The 17,539-nt window shown below is 45.0% G+C and overlaps 2 protein-coding genes across 3 annotated transcripts in view; one reads left to right on the top strand and one right to left on the bottom strand.

The window, feature by feature from the left end:
- DRGX (dorsal root ganglia homeobox) overlaps positions 1 to 17,539 on the top strand; it is an 83,624-nt gene that overhangs the window by 49,989 nt on the left and 16,096 nt on the right. The window lies entirely within an intron of this gene.
- C3H10orf71 (chromosome 3 C10orf71 homolog) overlaps positions 10,620 to 17,539 on the bottom strand; it is a 265,025-nt gene continuing 258,105 nt past the window's right edge. Inside the window, exon 2 of one of the 2 annotated variants that reach the window (XR_010243620.1) lies at positions 10,620 to 11,567. The gene's annotated coding sequence lies outside the window, so the exon portion shown is untranslated. The remainder of the gene's footprint in view (positions 11,568 to 17,539) is intronic. The other variant, XR_010243621.1, reaches the window with a different exon arrangement.

The following is a 17,539-nucleotide window of genomic DNA, read 5'->3' as shown; positions in this document are numbered from 1 at the left end:
GTCCCCGGTCGGACCCGCTTTTTATAATGTGAAAGCGTATAATGTGTCCCAACCTCAGAGTGAGCTCTTGCACTTATTGTAACAGTACATTGAAACAATCTTTTCTTTTACTTCATGGGGTTGTAGTAAGTATTTAGGGGCCTATTTATTAACATTATTTTTACTAAAATATTGTGAAAAAGGGTGTTTTCACACCCTTTTCACATTGGGGGTAATTCCAAGTTGATCGCAGCAGGAATTTTTTTAGCATTTGGGCAAAACCATGTGCAATGCAGGGGGGCAGATATAACATTTGCAGAGAGAGTTAGATTTGGGTGGGTTATTTTGTTTCTGTGCAGGGTAAATACTGGCTGCTTTATTTTTACACTGCAATTTGGATTGCAGATTGAACACACCCCACCCAAATCTATCTCTCTCTGCACATGTTAAATCTGCCTCCCCTGCAGTGCACATGGGGGGTCATTCCGAGTTGTTCGCTCGTTATTTTTTTTCTGCAACGGAGCGATTAGTCGCTAATGCGCATGCGCAATGTCCGCAGTGCGACTGCGCCAAGTAAATTTGCTATGCAGTTAGGTATTTTACTCACGGCATTACGACGTTTTTTCTTCGGTCTGGTGTTCGTAATGTGATTGACAGGAAGTGGGTGTTTCTGGCGGAAACTGGCCGTTTTATGGGAGTGTGTGAAAAAACGCTACCGTTTCTGGGAAAAACGCGGGAGTGGCTGGAGAAACGGGGGAGTGTCTGGGCGAACGCTGGGTGTGTTTGTGACGTCAAACCAGGAACGATAAGCACTGAACTGATCGCACTGGCAAAGTAAGTCTCGAGCTACTCAGAAACTGCACAGAGAAGTCTTTTTGCAATTTTGAGAACCTTTCATTCGAATTTTGAGAAGCTAAGATTCACTCCCAGTAGGCGGCGGCTTAGCGTGTGCAAAGCTGCTAAAAGCAGCTTGCGAGCGAACAACTCGGAATGAGGGCCATGGTTTTGCCCAACTGCTAACAGAATTCCTGCTGCGATCAACTTGGAATTACCCCCATTATTTTATTAGTGTCACCTGAATGTATTAAAGGGCATTTGGAGCAGTTTTCATGAAAAACTGCTCCAAACCCTTTAATTCACTTTTTTTTAGTAAGCCACATCGCATTCTCCATACTTATAATAACAAATGCGATCTGACCAGATTTACAAAAAAAAAAAATTTGCAAAAATACCGCAGTGTGCCCTGTGATAATCTCACCAGCTCAGGCTGGCGAGATCACAGGGCAGCACTGCGATCTGCACCCTTTTGCCCAGCTTTCTCTGCCCCTGGCAGAGAAAGCCAGGCTCGAGTGATCAGCTATGTGTGTTCGATGGACACACAAGCCTATCAGAGTGTAAAAATAAAACGTAAAAAAAACAAAACAAAACAAAACATACTCACCTGTCCAGGGAGCCGGTGTCCGCTGCTCCGGTGACCCCGGTGCAGTAAAGTGATGCTGCAAAACGACAGCGCACTTTACAGCACCGGGGGTCACAGCGCAGGAGAAGGACCCGGCGCCCAGCAGCCTCCTGAAGCAGCGCGGACCAGCTCCCTGGACAGGTGAGTATATTATCCTGCTGGGGGGGTCCACGGTGCGCGGGGGTGGTCATGACGGGGAGGGGGGTTGACCGGGCGGCGGTGGTAGTGGCGGTGTCCGTGGGGGCGGCGCATGCGCAGCAGGACATCGGGGTATTTTTTACGAAAAATGCCCCGATGATGCTGCAAAGAGGCATCGCAGGAACAGAGCTTGACTGCAAGCTCTGTTCCTGCATGCGATAATTGATACATCCCTGCGATGTAATCAATTATCACAGTGCGAGTTGAGCCGATTTTATTACCTGTCATCCGCATCCTGGATGCAGTTGGTGATAAATAGGCCCCTTAGTAAGTAGTTGGTTTCTTTTATAATTATGATACTAATATGAGTTCTTTTTTATACAATACAACCAGTTTATAAGGAGAAAAAATGCTTAAAGACAAAAAGCTGGCGCTGTTAGAAAGCAATAGCATTTTTCCTATTCCCTTTCTAGTGCAGCTGAGATAATGAACACATGCAGGTTGCTGAAGGACAGCACAATCTATTTGCTTTGCTGCAATTTTTTTTGTAAATGTTCCCTAATAATGTTAATGGTCAGGGCCAGATTAAGGTTTGTGGGAGCCCATGGACAACTAACTTGTATTTTTAAATTGTATTTATGCAGAGCCGGCCCTAACCAATATGATGCCCTAGGCAAGATTTTGGCTGGTGCCCCCTAGCACCACTGCTGGTTCTGCCCCTGACCTTGCACTTCTTTCCCAGAACCATCACCCCTCAGCCATAGCAGTCCTTATTTTGGTGTTTGTACCCCCTATATTTTAAATAGGAACAGTTCGCACATTTGGCGCACAGCCCAAAAAGGGGTGTGTTTTTGCTGGCAAGGGGCATGGCCACACAATAGTAACCCCAATTCCAAATACCCCACACAGTACTACACTTTATTCACATTTGATCATGCGATAGTTTCCATAATTTATATTACATCCCACAGTAGTATCACTTTACCTTATAAACGTTACTCCTCACAGTAGAGCCCCTTATTCACATTACATTACACTGAATTGCTCCTTATTCACATTACACTACACCCTATTGCTCTTTATTCACATTAGACGATACAGTAGTGCCCTTTCTATACGCAACACCACATAGAAGAGCACCTTAAACACATAATTCCACACAGTAATGCCCCTAACACATATGAGACGCATTATTAATGTCCTTCTAAACATAATGTGCTTACACATTATGACAACCTTTATTAATACCCTTTTACACATAATGTCCCTTACACATATGCCGCACATTATTAATGCCCTAATACACACAATGACACACATAGTGCCCCCTACACATTTGCTGCACATTGTTAGTGCCCCTATACACATAATGACACATACAGTAGTACCCTGTTACACATACTGTATGCCACACATTATTAATGCCCTTATACACATAATGACACACATAGTGCCCCTTATACATATGTTGCACATTATTAATGCATTTTTATATGACACACATAATGCTCCTTACACATATTCCGAACACTACTGCACAACCAACCCACTCACATGCACACAGCACTCACACTGCCGCTAACACTGTGACCTCTGCTTGGATACAGATGTGTCCTCATAAATCTTGCCTCAGTGCTAACGTCGGGCAAATTTTTTAATGAAAATGCATCTTATTTGCATTGTTATGTGGCTAGGATGCACAAGCAGCTCCTGCTGATTAAAATGATATACAGCATGCCTTTATACTGTGTGAGACTGTGGCTGTATCTGCATATGAAATGCTACACACAGAATATAGGCATGCCGCATATCATTTTAATCAGCAGAAGCTGCTGATGCCCCTGGGCATATCAAATGCCCTAGGCAATTGCCTAGTTTGCCTATAGCTATGGCCGGCTCTGTATTTATGGACCCCAAGTGTCAATAGCGTGAGAATGCCATAAAAGGGAGCATGCCCTCAAGGGAAGGAGGCTTGGCCTCTTTGCGCCCCCCATATTTTCATTACTCTATATGGGCATGCCTGCACTGTGAACATATGCTGTGTGCATGAGCTTGGCATCTATTCAGGCTTGGACTGGCCCACAGGGGTACAGGGGAAACCACCGGTGGGCCCCACTACATGGGGCCCACCTCCTGCTCTAAGGATCAGAATCCAGACTGTGCACTTGAATTATACATTATACACATGTTACCTTATACTGGACTATGGTGTATTTTCTACAGTGCATTGCTGTTATTAATCTGTTATTAATCTGGTACATTATCATGCATGCAGCAGCTAAATTTAGTGTATATATTTATGAAGGGGCCCAGCCCATGCACTCTTTAATGGTTAGTCAAACCAATGAGGTGGCAGGCCACACCTCCTCTGCAGACTGGCCACACCACTAACATAGGCCCATACCATTGCATTTCCCCGGTGGGCCCTACATGCTTCAGTCCGACACTGCATCTGTTCACTCGCTTCTTTGGTATGCAGCAGTGAGACTAAATGCTCCTGCTCCCTCCTAGCTCGCCCAACCCCTCCCCTGATACTGAGGCACACAGATGAGACAGTCCCTGAAAAATGGGACTGTCCAGCTGAAAGTGAGACAGTTGGTAGGTGTGATACTAGTGATGCTATTAAAAACTTTAAAAAGTATACTGTAGATATACTCCCAGCACCACAAATGTGTTAAACACACTGTATTTCCCCCAGTTCACATTATGCCACACAGAAACCCCTGTACACATACACCATTGTGCCCACCACGCTGTGTGGAGGCCCCCAGTGTGTGGGACCACTGAGCGACTGACTGCACTGCCTGCCCTCTGTTAATGGCACTCTACAAACTTGGCACTAGACTAAACCTTTAAATGGCTGGCTTGTGCGAAACAAGAGTTCTTCAGAACTCATCACTCTTCAGCAAAGTTATCACCCCCATCCTGCCGCACTCTGCTCTGTGGTTTCTACCCCAGTCAGTGTCTTGGTGTGTTCTCGTGGCGAGCATAGAATGATTTTGTGATTGTGTGGTTTGACGGAAGAGATTTCCTGCCATTACAATTACTTACTGCTAAAAGCATCAGGGGCCTGTGGATTTACTCAATCCAGTCGCATCCTTTAATGGCCAGCAACATAACTCAACAATTAATAGCAGCCACTTATTAATTGGGGAGCAGCAGGATCTGTCGTTGCTGAGCCTGGTTCTAAGCTTGAACTGATTGTACACAGGTATCTCAGACAGTGCTTGGTATAACAACTAGGCCACACCTGCTATTACCCTTTCTTTTCTTTTTTTTAATCTTTCTAGTCCAGCCTAATCAGTCATTTTTTACCTGTTTATCTTGTTTAACCGAAGGGAAAACCAGTGAATGTCTAGGTAGTCGTCCTAGGTATCTGGCTGATCAAAGAAACCTATTGTCTATGTTCCTCATGTCTATGACAGTAAAAGGGTTAATTTTTCCTTTACAGCAATGCAGAACATGAAATTACAGTGAAATATATATTTTTACACTATTATTTTGCTTCTCTGGCTCTCTTTTGTAGACAACTAACTCAGGCTATAGGCCTAAATCATATTTGTCCGAAAACCCGATGGTTTGCATATATATACGATGTTTGGGGGTCTGCGCAGATGCAAGACACATTCTGCACATGTGCAGAACTGGTCTTGCGCTGTTGCTTCCAGCCCCATGTCAGCCGCAGGATGATTGACATGCTTGGGGGCGGCACACAACACCATTCTTTAAAATGGGGTGTGTCACATCATTTTGAAGGCGCGATGGGTCCGGGGTCTGCATCCTTTAGGAATTGTGACTGATGGTCATGATGGTGATCTGAGGCTGCGTCCTCCGATGCAACACTCAGATCCTTGCTAATCCAAAACAAAAGGTGTCTATGTCCCACAGATGCCTCCTGCAGCATTACATCTTTAATGACACGTAATTGCACAGCCACTTCCGTGTGGCTGTGTAATTCCTCACAAACATGAACCAGGCCCTATGTCTGTGTGCACATACCAGCTGCTAGGGAATCTGACCTCTCTGCTTGGGACTGAACAGCAGATGTTCGCAGCCCACATGTGATAAACCAATACAGATCGTTAGTGGGATTCATTCTGAAAAATTCTACCTGCAAATCCTATTATCTTATTATTTGGCTGTGGTTTATGCTTACACCTTTACAACATTGCAGACCCTCCAATGTTACCCCTTAGACCAGATACAAAACACTCTGCTTCTAAACTTCCCACTTACGTTACTTTTACAGCTACACTTTCTATGCTGAATTAATGGACTGATGAGAAGGATCTTTTATTTAACATGAATTTATTAGTTCTGCTCAGGTAACAACAATATTTATAAAAGTGAGACATTGTGTATCAGTATAATGGGTTATGTTGAAGGGGCTGTAACTGATATTTTATCATTAAGGGATCTATTTACTAAACCTTGGATGGAGATAAAGTAGTTAGAAATAAAGCACCAGCCAATCATTTTTCAGACACAGCCTGTGACGTGGCAGTTACAAGCTGATTGGCTGGTGCTTTATCACCGTCCCCTTTATCTCCAGCCAAGGCTTAGTAAATAGACCTCCAAAGCCTCTAAAAGTGAAAAGCGGTGATGTTACCCATAGCAACCAATTACATTCTCTCCATCATTTCTCAGGATGCAATAAAGAAATCAGAGAGAATCTGATTGGTTGCTATGGTCAGCATCACCTCTTTTTACTTTTCTAAGCTTTGGTAAATTTACCCCTACATCTCATCTAATAACTGTCCCTATCTATCATGATAGGGTTAAAGATTTAGGTACTTGTTAAATTATATGGGTGCCCAACTGTTGTTTAGATGCTAATGACCCAATCCCTCCTGCCCCATACCCAACACTGGTTTCCCAGTCCATTTAGTTTAAGTCACCATTATTCTTTTACTGTCTGAATCTTCCCCTTCCCATCAACCCCAGCTGCTGCCCACCAGCTGCTTAAAAACTTTGTGAATGAGTTGCATGTGGGAGGAGGAGGATGGTAGTGGGGATGGGATACTTGACAGTGTCACCATTTATGGAAAATGCAGACCTACTAAAGAGGGCAAGTGGAGACATTGCCCGAAGCAGCCAATTAGCTTCTAGATATCATTTATCAAGGGTATTCTGTAAAATGATACATTTAAACTGTTTGGTTGTAATGGGCAACTTCTCCACTTGTCTTTTTTTGGAAGGTTTGATACTGTACACCTTTAATTCAAGTGCCCATATTAATCTACAGTAAATTGCCCTGGGGTGGCTGCAGCTGGTTCATTATTCTTCAGGCAAAAGAAAGTCAGCATTGTGTTTTACTTTCTGGTGCATGTAATCCATATTCTGTACAGTCAGATGGTAATTTAGGCACTAATCATTGTTCTACATATTTCTCTCATGCTACAGATTATTATTCTGTGTCTATACTATAATGCTATTTTTCTAGTAGTTTTTGACTTATTTGAGAGGCAGTAAACTGTTTATTCATTGCATTTCCAAAAATTATATGTGAGTTAATAAATGCTCTGCAGGATTTCCTTGTAATACTTGGCTAATCCCTTCTTTGAAATTTTTAAGTAGGATCACTTTGCACATCAAGCCTCTGGAGATGCAGAAGTTAATCACTGTTGTGCCGCTCTTGGGATGTAATAGTTAAAGCTTGTTTCCAGTGGTCGATTTGTTTGCCTGTATACAGGGCTTTGATGGGAGTTGGAGAGGTGAGATTTGGAGTAGTTGTAGGGGGAGGGGTGGGGGCTCTTCCTGTCAGACTCACAGAATTGATTCCCCCCTCTCCCCACCACAGGGAGGTTGGATTATTACATTAAGTATTAATCTGTTCAGATGATCTCACCGTGCGATGCTCTGATTCAGCACTATATCTGCAGCTAATGGAAAGAAAACTCTTTCACTGCCAGGAGAACTGCAAAATCATGCAGAGCTTGGTATCCGTAACAAGAGCAGTTTACACAGATAGACAACACTTCTCATTACTGACAAACAGAAGTTTCAGGAAGAGAATTAACTTTCCCATTTTATAATCAATTAATGACTCATCTTACTTATTACATTATACTATGCAATATAAATAAGTTATGCTAAATTAGTTTTAAAACTTGTCATTTCTGCTACTACCCATTCATTAATAAAATGGTTTTGCCATTTTAATCGCAGGATGTCTAATTACTTCAATAACAGTGCATAACGAGTGAAAAAATGTATGATTAATAGTCTCTAATGACAATGCTGTATGCAGCGTTATAAGATGATACATCAATTATATTAACTGTTCTTACAGTATTTCATTCTTAGTGTAAATTAACTACATTAGTCTACTAACTCAATATACATCTACAGTTGCACAAATTGGCTGAGGAGGATGTGTTGATTGTACAAAAGAAAATAGTACAGACAGAAAGATAGTGAATATATGTATTCACTGTGCCAGTAATTACTTTGCCGGGAACAGGGCCTAAGAGGCTTTTTAGTTAAAAAAATATATGTTTTTTTTCCTGCTAGGATAATTTTCAGGGGTGCGCAGAGAACTTGCACCTTTTCTGCTCTCTCCGTGTTGTTTTTAATTTGGTAAAAGCCCTTCCCACTTATGCAGCCCACACTTGCCATTTACATTTTGACAGCATCCCAAAACCAGTTGCAGAGGCAGGAATAGAAATGTCACAGGAATACAGAGAATTCTACATATTTTATTAGTAAAACAAAATTGCATATTCTGTTGTCATGTACATACCACTATGCTTAAACACAACCAACTAGTGCTCCAGCATTAACAGGGAAGCCGGGCATGTCGCCCAGGGGCCCTCACACACTATCTACATAATCAGTGTGGGGGGCACTGTGGCATAATGTGAATTGAGGGTTCTGTGTGGTATAATGTCAACTGGAGACACTACAGTATGTTAAACACATTTGAAATGCTTAGAGTACAGGGGTAGCCAACCCTGGTCCTCAAGAGCACCAACAGTTCACGTTTTCCAGGTCTCCTCACAGAATCACAAGTGAAGTAATTAGCTCCTTTTAAAATGTGTCAGTGAGTAATGACTGCACCTGTGCACCTGCTAGGTTAGCTAGAAAATGTGAACTGTTGGTAGCTCTCGAGGACCAGGGTTGGCTAACCCTGGCTTAGACTATTCACACATTATACTTTTTAATAACATTGCCAGGATATTTTTTATTTTTTAATGTTAGGCGCCTCCACAAACCGCTTTTCGGCCTTGGCACCCACACAGACTTCTCCAAACACCAATCGCCAGAGCCGGATTAAGCTTTGGGGGGCCTGGGGCACTTAAGACAGTGGGCCTGGAGTAAGGAGTGGATGTACAGTGCATCCAGAAAGTATTCACAGCTATTCACTTTTTCCACATTTTGTTATGTTACAGCCTTATTCCAGACTGGAATAAATTACATTTTTTCCCTCAAAATTCTATACACAATACCCCATAATGACAATATGAACAAAAGTTTTTTTGTGATTTTTGCAAATTTATTAAAAATAAAAAACTGCAAAATCACATGTACATAAGTATTCACAGCCTTTGCTCAATACTTTGTTGATGCACCTTTGGCAGCAATTACATCCTCAAATCTTTTTGAATATGATGCCACAAGCTTGGCACACCTATCTTTGCAGCACCTCTCAAGCTCCATCAGGTTGGATGGGAAGCGTCAGTGCACAGCCATTTTCAAATCTCTCCAGAGATGTTCAATCGGATTCAAAACTAGGCTCTGGCTGGGCCACTCAATGACATTCACAGAGTTGTTCTGAAGCCACTCCTGTGATATCTTGGCTGTGTGCTTAGGGTCGTTGCCCTGCTGAAAGATGAACCATCGCCCCAGTCTGAGGTCAAGAGCGCTCTGGATCAGGTTTTCATCCAGGATGTCTCTGTACATTGCTGTATTCATCTTTCCCTCTATCCTGACTAGTCTCCCAGTTCCTGCCACTGAAAAACATCCCCACAGCATGATGCTGCCCTCACCATGCTTCACTGTAGGGATGGTATTGGCCTGGTGATGAGCGGTGCCTGGTTTCCTCCAAACATGATGCCTGGCATTCACATCAAAGTGTTCAATCTTTGGCTCATCAGACCAGAGTATTTTGTTTCTCATGGTCTGAAAGTCCTTCTAGTGCATTTTGGAAAACTCCAGGCAAGCTGCCATGTGCTTTTTACTAAGGAGTGGCTTACGTCTGGCCACTCTACCATACAGGCCTGATTGGTGGATTGCTGCAGAGATGTTTGTCCTTCTGGAAGGTTCTCCTCTCTCCACAGAGGAATGCTGTACCATCGAGTTCTTGGTCACCTCCCTGACTAGAGCCCCCGATCGCTCAGTTTAGGCGGCCGGCCAGCTCTAGGAAGAGTCCTGGTGGTTCCGAATTTCTTTCATTTACGGATGATGGAGGAAACTGTGCTCATTGGGACCTTCAAAGCAGCAGATATTTTTCTGTACCCTTCCCCAGATTTGTGCCTCGAGACAATCCTGTCTCGGAGGTCTACAGACATTTTCTTTGACTTCATGCTTGGTTTGTGTTCAGACATGGACTGTCAAGTGTGGGACCTTATATAAACAGGTGTGTGCCTTTCCAAATCATGTCCAATCAACTGAATTTACCACAGGTGGACTCCAATTAAGCTGTAGGAATATCTCAAAGATGATCAGTGGAAACAGGATGCACCTGAGCTCAATTTTGGCAAAGGCTGTGAATACTTATGTACATGTGATTTCTTAGTTTTTTATTTTTAATAAATTTGCAAAAATCACAAAAAATCTTTTTTCACGTTGTCATTATGGGGTATTGTGTGTAGAATTTTGAGGGAAAAATTAATTTATTCCATTTTGGAGTAAGGCTGTAACATAACAAAATGTTGAAAAAGTGAAGCGCTGTGAATACTTTCCAGATGCACTGTATATTACATTGTGCGTACCTACAAACCTTACCCATTCCAGGAGGGACAAAATGCTCTCTGCCTGGACTTCCTTCTTAATTTATGATTGGCTTCACATGTGTTGAACTATTTAATTGATAAGAAAGGTATTTCAACAGATGTGATTGCAATCATAAATTAAGAGGGAAGTCCAGGTAGAGAGCTTTATGTCCTCCCCTGGAATAGGTCGTGTTGGGAGGTATAGAGTGTGTATTTTAAATTTAAACCAATACTGTACATCTAAAGGACACCTTGCATATGTTACTATGCAAACAGCTTCCTGAGGTTCCCAAACCATGTAATAAGCTATGACGTCACATTTTCATTGCTGCCAAACTCCTGACTGTTACACATTGGAAGCTGTCTGCTGCACCCTTCATTACTGCTCCAATCAATAAGGTTTGGTACACCATTTCCATGGAGTACCATACGCGCACGCAGGGGGGGGGTTTCCGAGTACCTAGGAACCCCCCCTGGGTGCCGATCTATAGGCGCTGCTGAGCGGTTTTTAACTTTGAAATGAAGGCGCTCTGGCAGGCTGTATCTAATGCGGCAGCTGCATTGCCTCCTTACTTTGATACTGAGAGGCTGGCCGCGGTGCTGGCTGAATGTAGGGGGGAGCTGCAGCATGTAGCGTGCAGCTCCTCTCCTCACAAGTAGTCCCAAGCAGGGACATATCCCCGGGTGAAGCGCAGGGTAGCGGTGAAAGGAAAGTAAGCTGCCGCTGAACTGGTAAGGCAGTGACTGTGTGTGGCTAACCCAATTACTGTGTGGGAGCCAGGTATGAGTCACACATCAGGGAGGCCAGGAGGGAGGAGGGTGGTGCTGCGGGTTCTTCCGGAAAGTCCTTCCTTATGATTAGCTGGAACAATTCCACCCAAGACAGGACAGTTTTGTTTGGTGCTGTAGGTCTCTGGAAATTGTCCTGTAACCCAGTTGTTACGGATGCCAGGGAAGGCCCAACATTCCGCCCTGTCCTGTAACTTCAAAAATAATGTTCCACACATCATGAACATTCCTGGATAGTGTACTGTGGCATACCGGCCTCTCAACATCTGCTGTAACACATAAGATACATTAGATACACATATAGTTTAAGTTACCTTTTATTTTAAACACCATGTATATATACATAAATCATCGTTTCATTGTTATCAGGATCATAAAAAAACATGTCAAATATATTTAGCATCATTTGTTTAGTTCAGATTGCTGTACAAGTACCTCTGCACCTATTGGTTTTTCTCTGTGGGGACATGTTATTAATTTGTGGTGCCCGACCAGTGCATTGTGTGCGTGGTGGTGATGTGCTGCTGTCAGTGAGTTGGGGATTGCTGCTATCAGTGAGGTGGCAATGTGCTGCTGTCATTTTACACCACGTTACGTCACACAGTAGTACCTCTTACACACATTATGCCACACAGTAGTACCCCTTTATATATGTTAAGCCACACAGTTTTGCCCCTCATACATGTTATGCTGCACAGTAGTACCCCTTATACACAATGCCCAAAGAAATGCACCTTATATACAATGTTCACAGTAGTAGTGACCCTTACACATAATACCCACAGTAGTAGTGCCCCTTACACATATTCCTCATAAAGGCCACACTTACTGAAGTCTGGCCCACTGAACAGTCCATGCTGCCCCCAGTCATCCGGCCCACCTTTGTCCTCATCTTATGCTCTGCGGTGCATAGCAGACAGGCACAGCCTGTAAATAAAAGATTTGTGGGAGAAGGGGGGTGCAGGGGAGCAGCAAGACCTGGTGGCAGCCTGGGCTCCATTGCACCCCCTGCCCCAATGGTCAGCTGATGGCAGAGCCAGATTAAGGGGGATATTTAATAAACATAATTATCTCATAAAAGCTGGAAAATGTGATATTTATGTTTTCTGGCGATAGAGATACAGTAAATATCTCTTATCCAGTGACAGTTGCAGCGCAGTTCAAAATAGTGAGTCCCAGACAGCGACGTTTGCCAGCTTTTCAGGTGGCAGTCGGTGTGGCTCCCGGATCCGAATTTTGGACCGTGCTGCAATTGCCACTGGAAAGTGATTGGGGAGAATTCAATTGTTATCTCCCCCAATCACCCATCTAAAGTGATGGGAGATCGCAGGAGGCAATATACAATTGATGTCTCCTATCATGCTGATTGTGTCTATTTGTAAAGCGGCTAACCCCGAATAAACTTATAAGCGCGATTGGGCACCCAACGTGTGCAAGCTAAAATGGCAATTTTTTAAACAAACAGTGATATTACTGTGCATATGGAATTAACAGTTTATTCTGTGATCTTTGTATAAAACTGCTAATATAAATGTGATGGAGCAGATTGTATTCAGCAGATTGCATTTCTTCTTTGTAATCCAACGTTTCTCAAACTGTGTGCTATGGCACTCAGGGGTACCACAGTACACTTACAGGAGTGCTGCTGCTCTGAGTTCCAGTCCGGTCATTGAGGGGTCAGTTTTTTACAGCCAGCAAAATAACATAGTAACATAGTGTCTAAGGTTGAAAAAAGACAATTTGTCCATCAAGTTCAACCTATTTGTGGTCTCCTATGCAGGATTATTTTGGTCTAAATTTTGTCTGATGCTGATGTCAGCCGTTGTGTTTTATTCCTCTTTTCATAGTAATTATAGTGTGTGACTACGCGCTATAACCCTTGATATCCTTATTCATTAGGAATTTATCTAACTCATTCTTAAATGTGTTGACTGAGTCCGCCATTACAACTCCCTCAGGTAGGGAATTCCAAGCATGTATTGTCCTTACTGTGAAAAATCTTTACGCTGCATTGTGCGGAAACTCCTCTCCTCTAACCTAAGCGAGTGTCCACGTGTCCTCTGTGCTGATCTTACAAAAAACAGGTCCCGCGCAAGCTCTGTGTATTGTCCCCTTATATATTTGTAGATGTTGATCATGTCCCCTCTTAGTCTCCTCTTTTCCAGTGTAAACATGCCTAGCCTTGCAAGCCTTTCCTCGTATTCCAGCGTCTCCATGCCCTTAATTAGTTTGATCGCCCGCCTCTGAACCTTTTCTAGCTCCAGGATATCTTTTTTGTAGTATGGTGCCCAAAATTGCACACAGTATTCAAGATGTGGCCTCACTAGTGATTTATATAATGGGAGTATGACACTCTTGTCCCTTGCATCAATTCCCCATTTTACGCATGCTAATATCTTACTAGCCTTCTTTGCTGCAATCCTACTTTGGGTACTGCTGCTTAGTTTGCTATCTATGTGAACACCTAAGTCCTTTTCCAGTACAGAATCCCCTAATACAGTGGCGTAACTACTGCCCCCGCAGCCCTCGCGGTGGCTTGGGGGCGAGGGGCTGCGGGGGCGCCACTGATTTACAGCAGACTGACATGCGGACGAGCGTCCGCATGTCAGTCTGCAGTCTCCTTCCCTCCGCCGCTTTTTGGAGGGACACAGAGGGCACAGCGCGCCTCCCTGTGTCCCTCCTGCTGTATCATCTCCGGCGGCCGCGGGTATAATAGGGGAAAGTGCCGTCCGTGAGCTCTAATTGGCTCACGAACCGGCACTTCCCCCTATTAGACCCGCGGCCGCCGGAGATGATGCAGCAGGAGGGACACAGGAAAGGTGAGCTGTGCCCTCCGTGTCCCTCCAAAAAGCGGGGGGGGGGGGGGGGATATCTGGCACTGGGGCATATATGGCACTGGGGGGAATATCTGGCACTGGGGCATATATGGCACTGGGGGGGAATATCTGGCACTGGGGGCATATATGGCACTGGGGGGGGGAATATCTGGCACTGGGGGGAATATCTGGCACTGGGGCATATATGGCACTGGGGGGAATATCTGGCACTGGGGCATATATGGCACTGGGGGGGGAATATCTGGCACTGGGGGCATATATGGCACTGGGGGGGAATATCTGGCACTGGGGGCATATATGGCACGGGGGGAATATCTGGCACTGGGGGCATATATGGCACTGGGGGGGAATATCTGGCACTGGGGGCATATGTGGCACTGGGGGCATATTTGGCACTGGGGGGGAATATATGGCACTGTGGGCATATGTGGCACTGGGGGGGAATATCTGGCACTGGGGGCATATATGGCACTGGGGGGGAATATCTGGCACTGGGGGCATATATGGCACTGGGGGCATATATGGCACGGGGGGAATATCTGGCACTGGGGGCATATATGGCACTGGGGGGGAATATCTGGCACTGGGGGCATATATGGCACTGGGGGCATATATGGCACTGGGGGGGAATATATGGCACTGGGGGCATATCTGGCACTGGGGGCATATGTGGCACTGGGGGGGAATATCTGGCACTGGGGGCATATGTGGCACTGGGGGGGTATATGTGTACCTGGCACATGGGGGGGGCTATATTTGGCACTGGGGCATGTGAGTACCTGGCACCGTGGGGGAATATCTGGCACTGGGGACATATGTGGCACTGGGAGCACAGCCCTAGCAACAAGGACTACCTCCTAGCAACGAGCATGACACCCAGTGCATGAAACACCTGGCAGCGAGCATGACACCCAGTGCATGAAACACCTGGCAACGAGCATGACACCCAGTGCATGAAACCCCTGGCAACGAGCATGACACCCTGAGCATGAAAACCTCTGGCACCGTGCATGGAACCAAGAGCATGAAACCCCTGGCAACGAGCATGACACCCAGTGCATGAAACCCCTGACAACGAGCAGGTAATTGAAAAGTAATTAGAAGCCTTACTGTAGGACTTAATGTGTAATGGGCATTACGGTGTGTGGCATAACGTATCACGGACATTGCGGTGTGTGTCATAATGTGTCACAGGCATTACGGTGTATGGTATACTATATCACGGGCATTGTGATATGTGGTATAATGTCTCAGGGTCATTGCAGTGTGTGGCATAATGTATCACGGACATTGCGGTGTGTGTCATAATGTGTCACAGACATTGTATGTGCTATAATGTATCAGGGGCATTGCAGTGTGTAGCATAATGTTAAACGGGCATTGCGATTCCTGTCATAATGTGTCACAGGCATTACGGTGTGTGGCATAATGTGTCACAGGCATTACGTTGTGTGGCATAATGTGTCGGGGGCATTACAGTGTGTGCATATTGTGTCATGTGCATTATTGTGTGTGGAATAATGTCTAAGGGCCATTGCAGTATGTGGCATAATGTATACTGGGCATTACTATAAGGAGAAAAAATTACAAATAATGTAAGGGGCATGAATCAGGATTATTTTTCTTTCCTGTGGTGGCTAACGTCTGGGCGTGCAGGTTGCAAAACTGGGGTATAAGGAAGTCTTTTCCTGCAATGCCACGCCCCTTTATGAAAAGCCACGCCCATTCGGCGCGCGCATGCTTATCCCTTTAATAGTGCCAATTATGGGGAATGGGGGATTGGGGGGGGGGGGGGGGCGCCGAAGAATTTTTTGGCTTGGGGGAGAAAAACTTCTAGTTACGCCACTGTGTGCCATCCTGGATGAGCTGCACTACCTGAGCCACTTGTGTGGGTTGTAGACTCCGTCTCATGCTACCACTAGAGTGGTGAGGATAGTGGTGAGATTCCGAACCAGAACACACAACAAGAGGAAAGCCAAGCTAACCAAACTTGAAACAGGAACAGCAACGGCTGAACCAACATTACTTAACCAAGTAACAGTGCAGGAAGAGCGAAGCACTGGGCGGGCGCCCAGTATCCTCTACGGACTACGAGAAAAGGATTTACCGGTAGGTAATTAAAATCCCATTTCTCTTACGTCCTAGAGTATACTGGGGTCCATTTAGTACCATGGGGATGTACCAAAGCCCCCAAACCGGGTGGGAGAGTGCTGAGGTTCCTGCAGAACTGATTGACCAAACTGAAGGTCCTCAGAGGCCAAAGTATAGAACTTGTAGAACTTAGCAAACGTGTTCGAACCTGACCAAGTAGCTGCTCGGCAGAGCTGTAAAGCCGAGACACCCCGGGCAGCCGCCCAGGAAGAGCCCACCGACCAAGTAGAGTGGGCCTGTACAGATTTTGGACATGGCAAACTTGCCGTGGAATAAGCATGCTGGATAGTAAGTCTGATCCAGCGTGCAGTAGTCTGCTTAGAAGCAGGACACCCAATCTTATTGGGTTCATAGAGAACAAACAGCGAGTCCATCTTTCTGTGACGAGCTGTTCTTTTCACATACACCTTCAAAGCCCTCACAACATCCAAAGACTTTGAAGTAGCAAAGGTGTCAGTGACAACCGGAACCACAATAGGTTGGTTGATGTGAAACGCAGACACCACCTTAGGAAGAAATTGCTGACGAGTTCTGAGTGCAGCTCTGTCCTCATGGAAAATCAAATAGGGACTTCTGTGAGTCAAAGCTCCCAGCTCCGACACACGTCCTGCTAAAGCCAAGGCCAACAGTGTGACGGTCTTCCACATAAGATATTTTACGTCCACTTCCTGTAATGGTTCAAACCAGTCCGATTGGAGGAAATGCAGCACCACATCGAGATCCCAAGGTGCCATGGGAGGCACGGAGGGAGGTTGGATGTGTAGAACACCTTTCAAGAACGTCTGGAGCTCAGGGAGAGAAGCCAACTGTTTCTGAAAGAAAATGGACAAGGCCAAAATCTGGACTTTTATGGAGCCCAGACGTAGGCCCACATCCACTCCAGCTTGTAGAAAAAGTAGGAAACGTCCCAGATGGAATTCCACTGCAAAAAAAATTCTGCTCTCACACCAAGAGACGTATTTCTTCCAAATACTATGGTAATGCTTAGACGTTACCTCTTTCCTGGCTTGGATCATAGGTGGTCATTCCGAGTTGTTAGTTCGCTGCTATTTTTAGCAGGATTGCTAATAGACGAAAATCCGGCAGTTCTGCGCATGCGTATGCACAGTAGGGCGCACGCGCTAAGCAATTTTACACAAAACTATGCTATTTTTCTCACGGGCGAATGAAGCTTTTCAATCACTCTGCTGATCGTAGTGTGATTGACAGGAAGTGGGTGTTTCTGGGCGGAAACTGGCCGTTTTCAGGGAGTG

Source organism: Pseudophryne corroboree, chromosome 3 (genome assembly GCF_028390025.1).
Source record: "Pseudophryne corroboree isolate aPseCor3 chromosome 3, aPseCor3.hap2, whole genome shotgun sequence".
NCBI classification, from domain to species: domain Eukaryota; kingdom Metazoa; phylum Chordata; class Amphibia; order Anura; family Myobatrachidae; genus Pseudophryne; species Pseudophryne corroboree.
The sequence above is the reverse complement of the archived record's forward strand: the minus strand, read 5'-3'. Positions and strand labels throughout refer to the sequence as shown.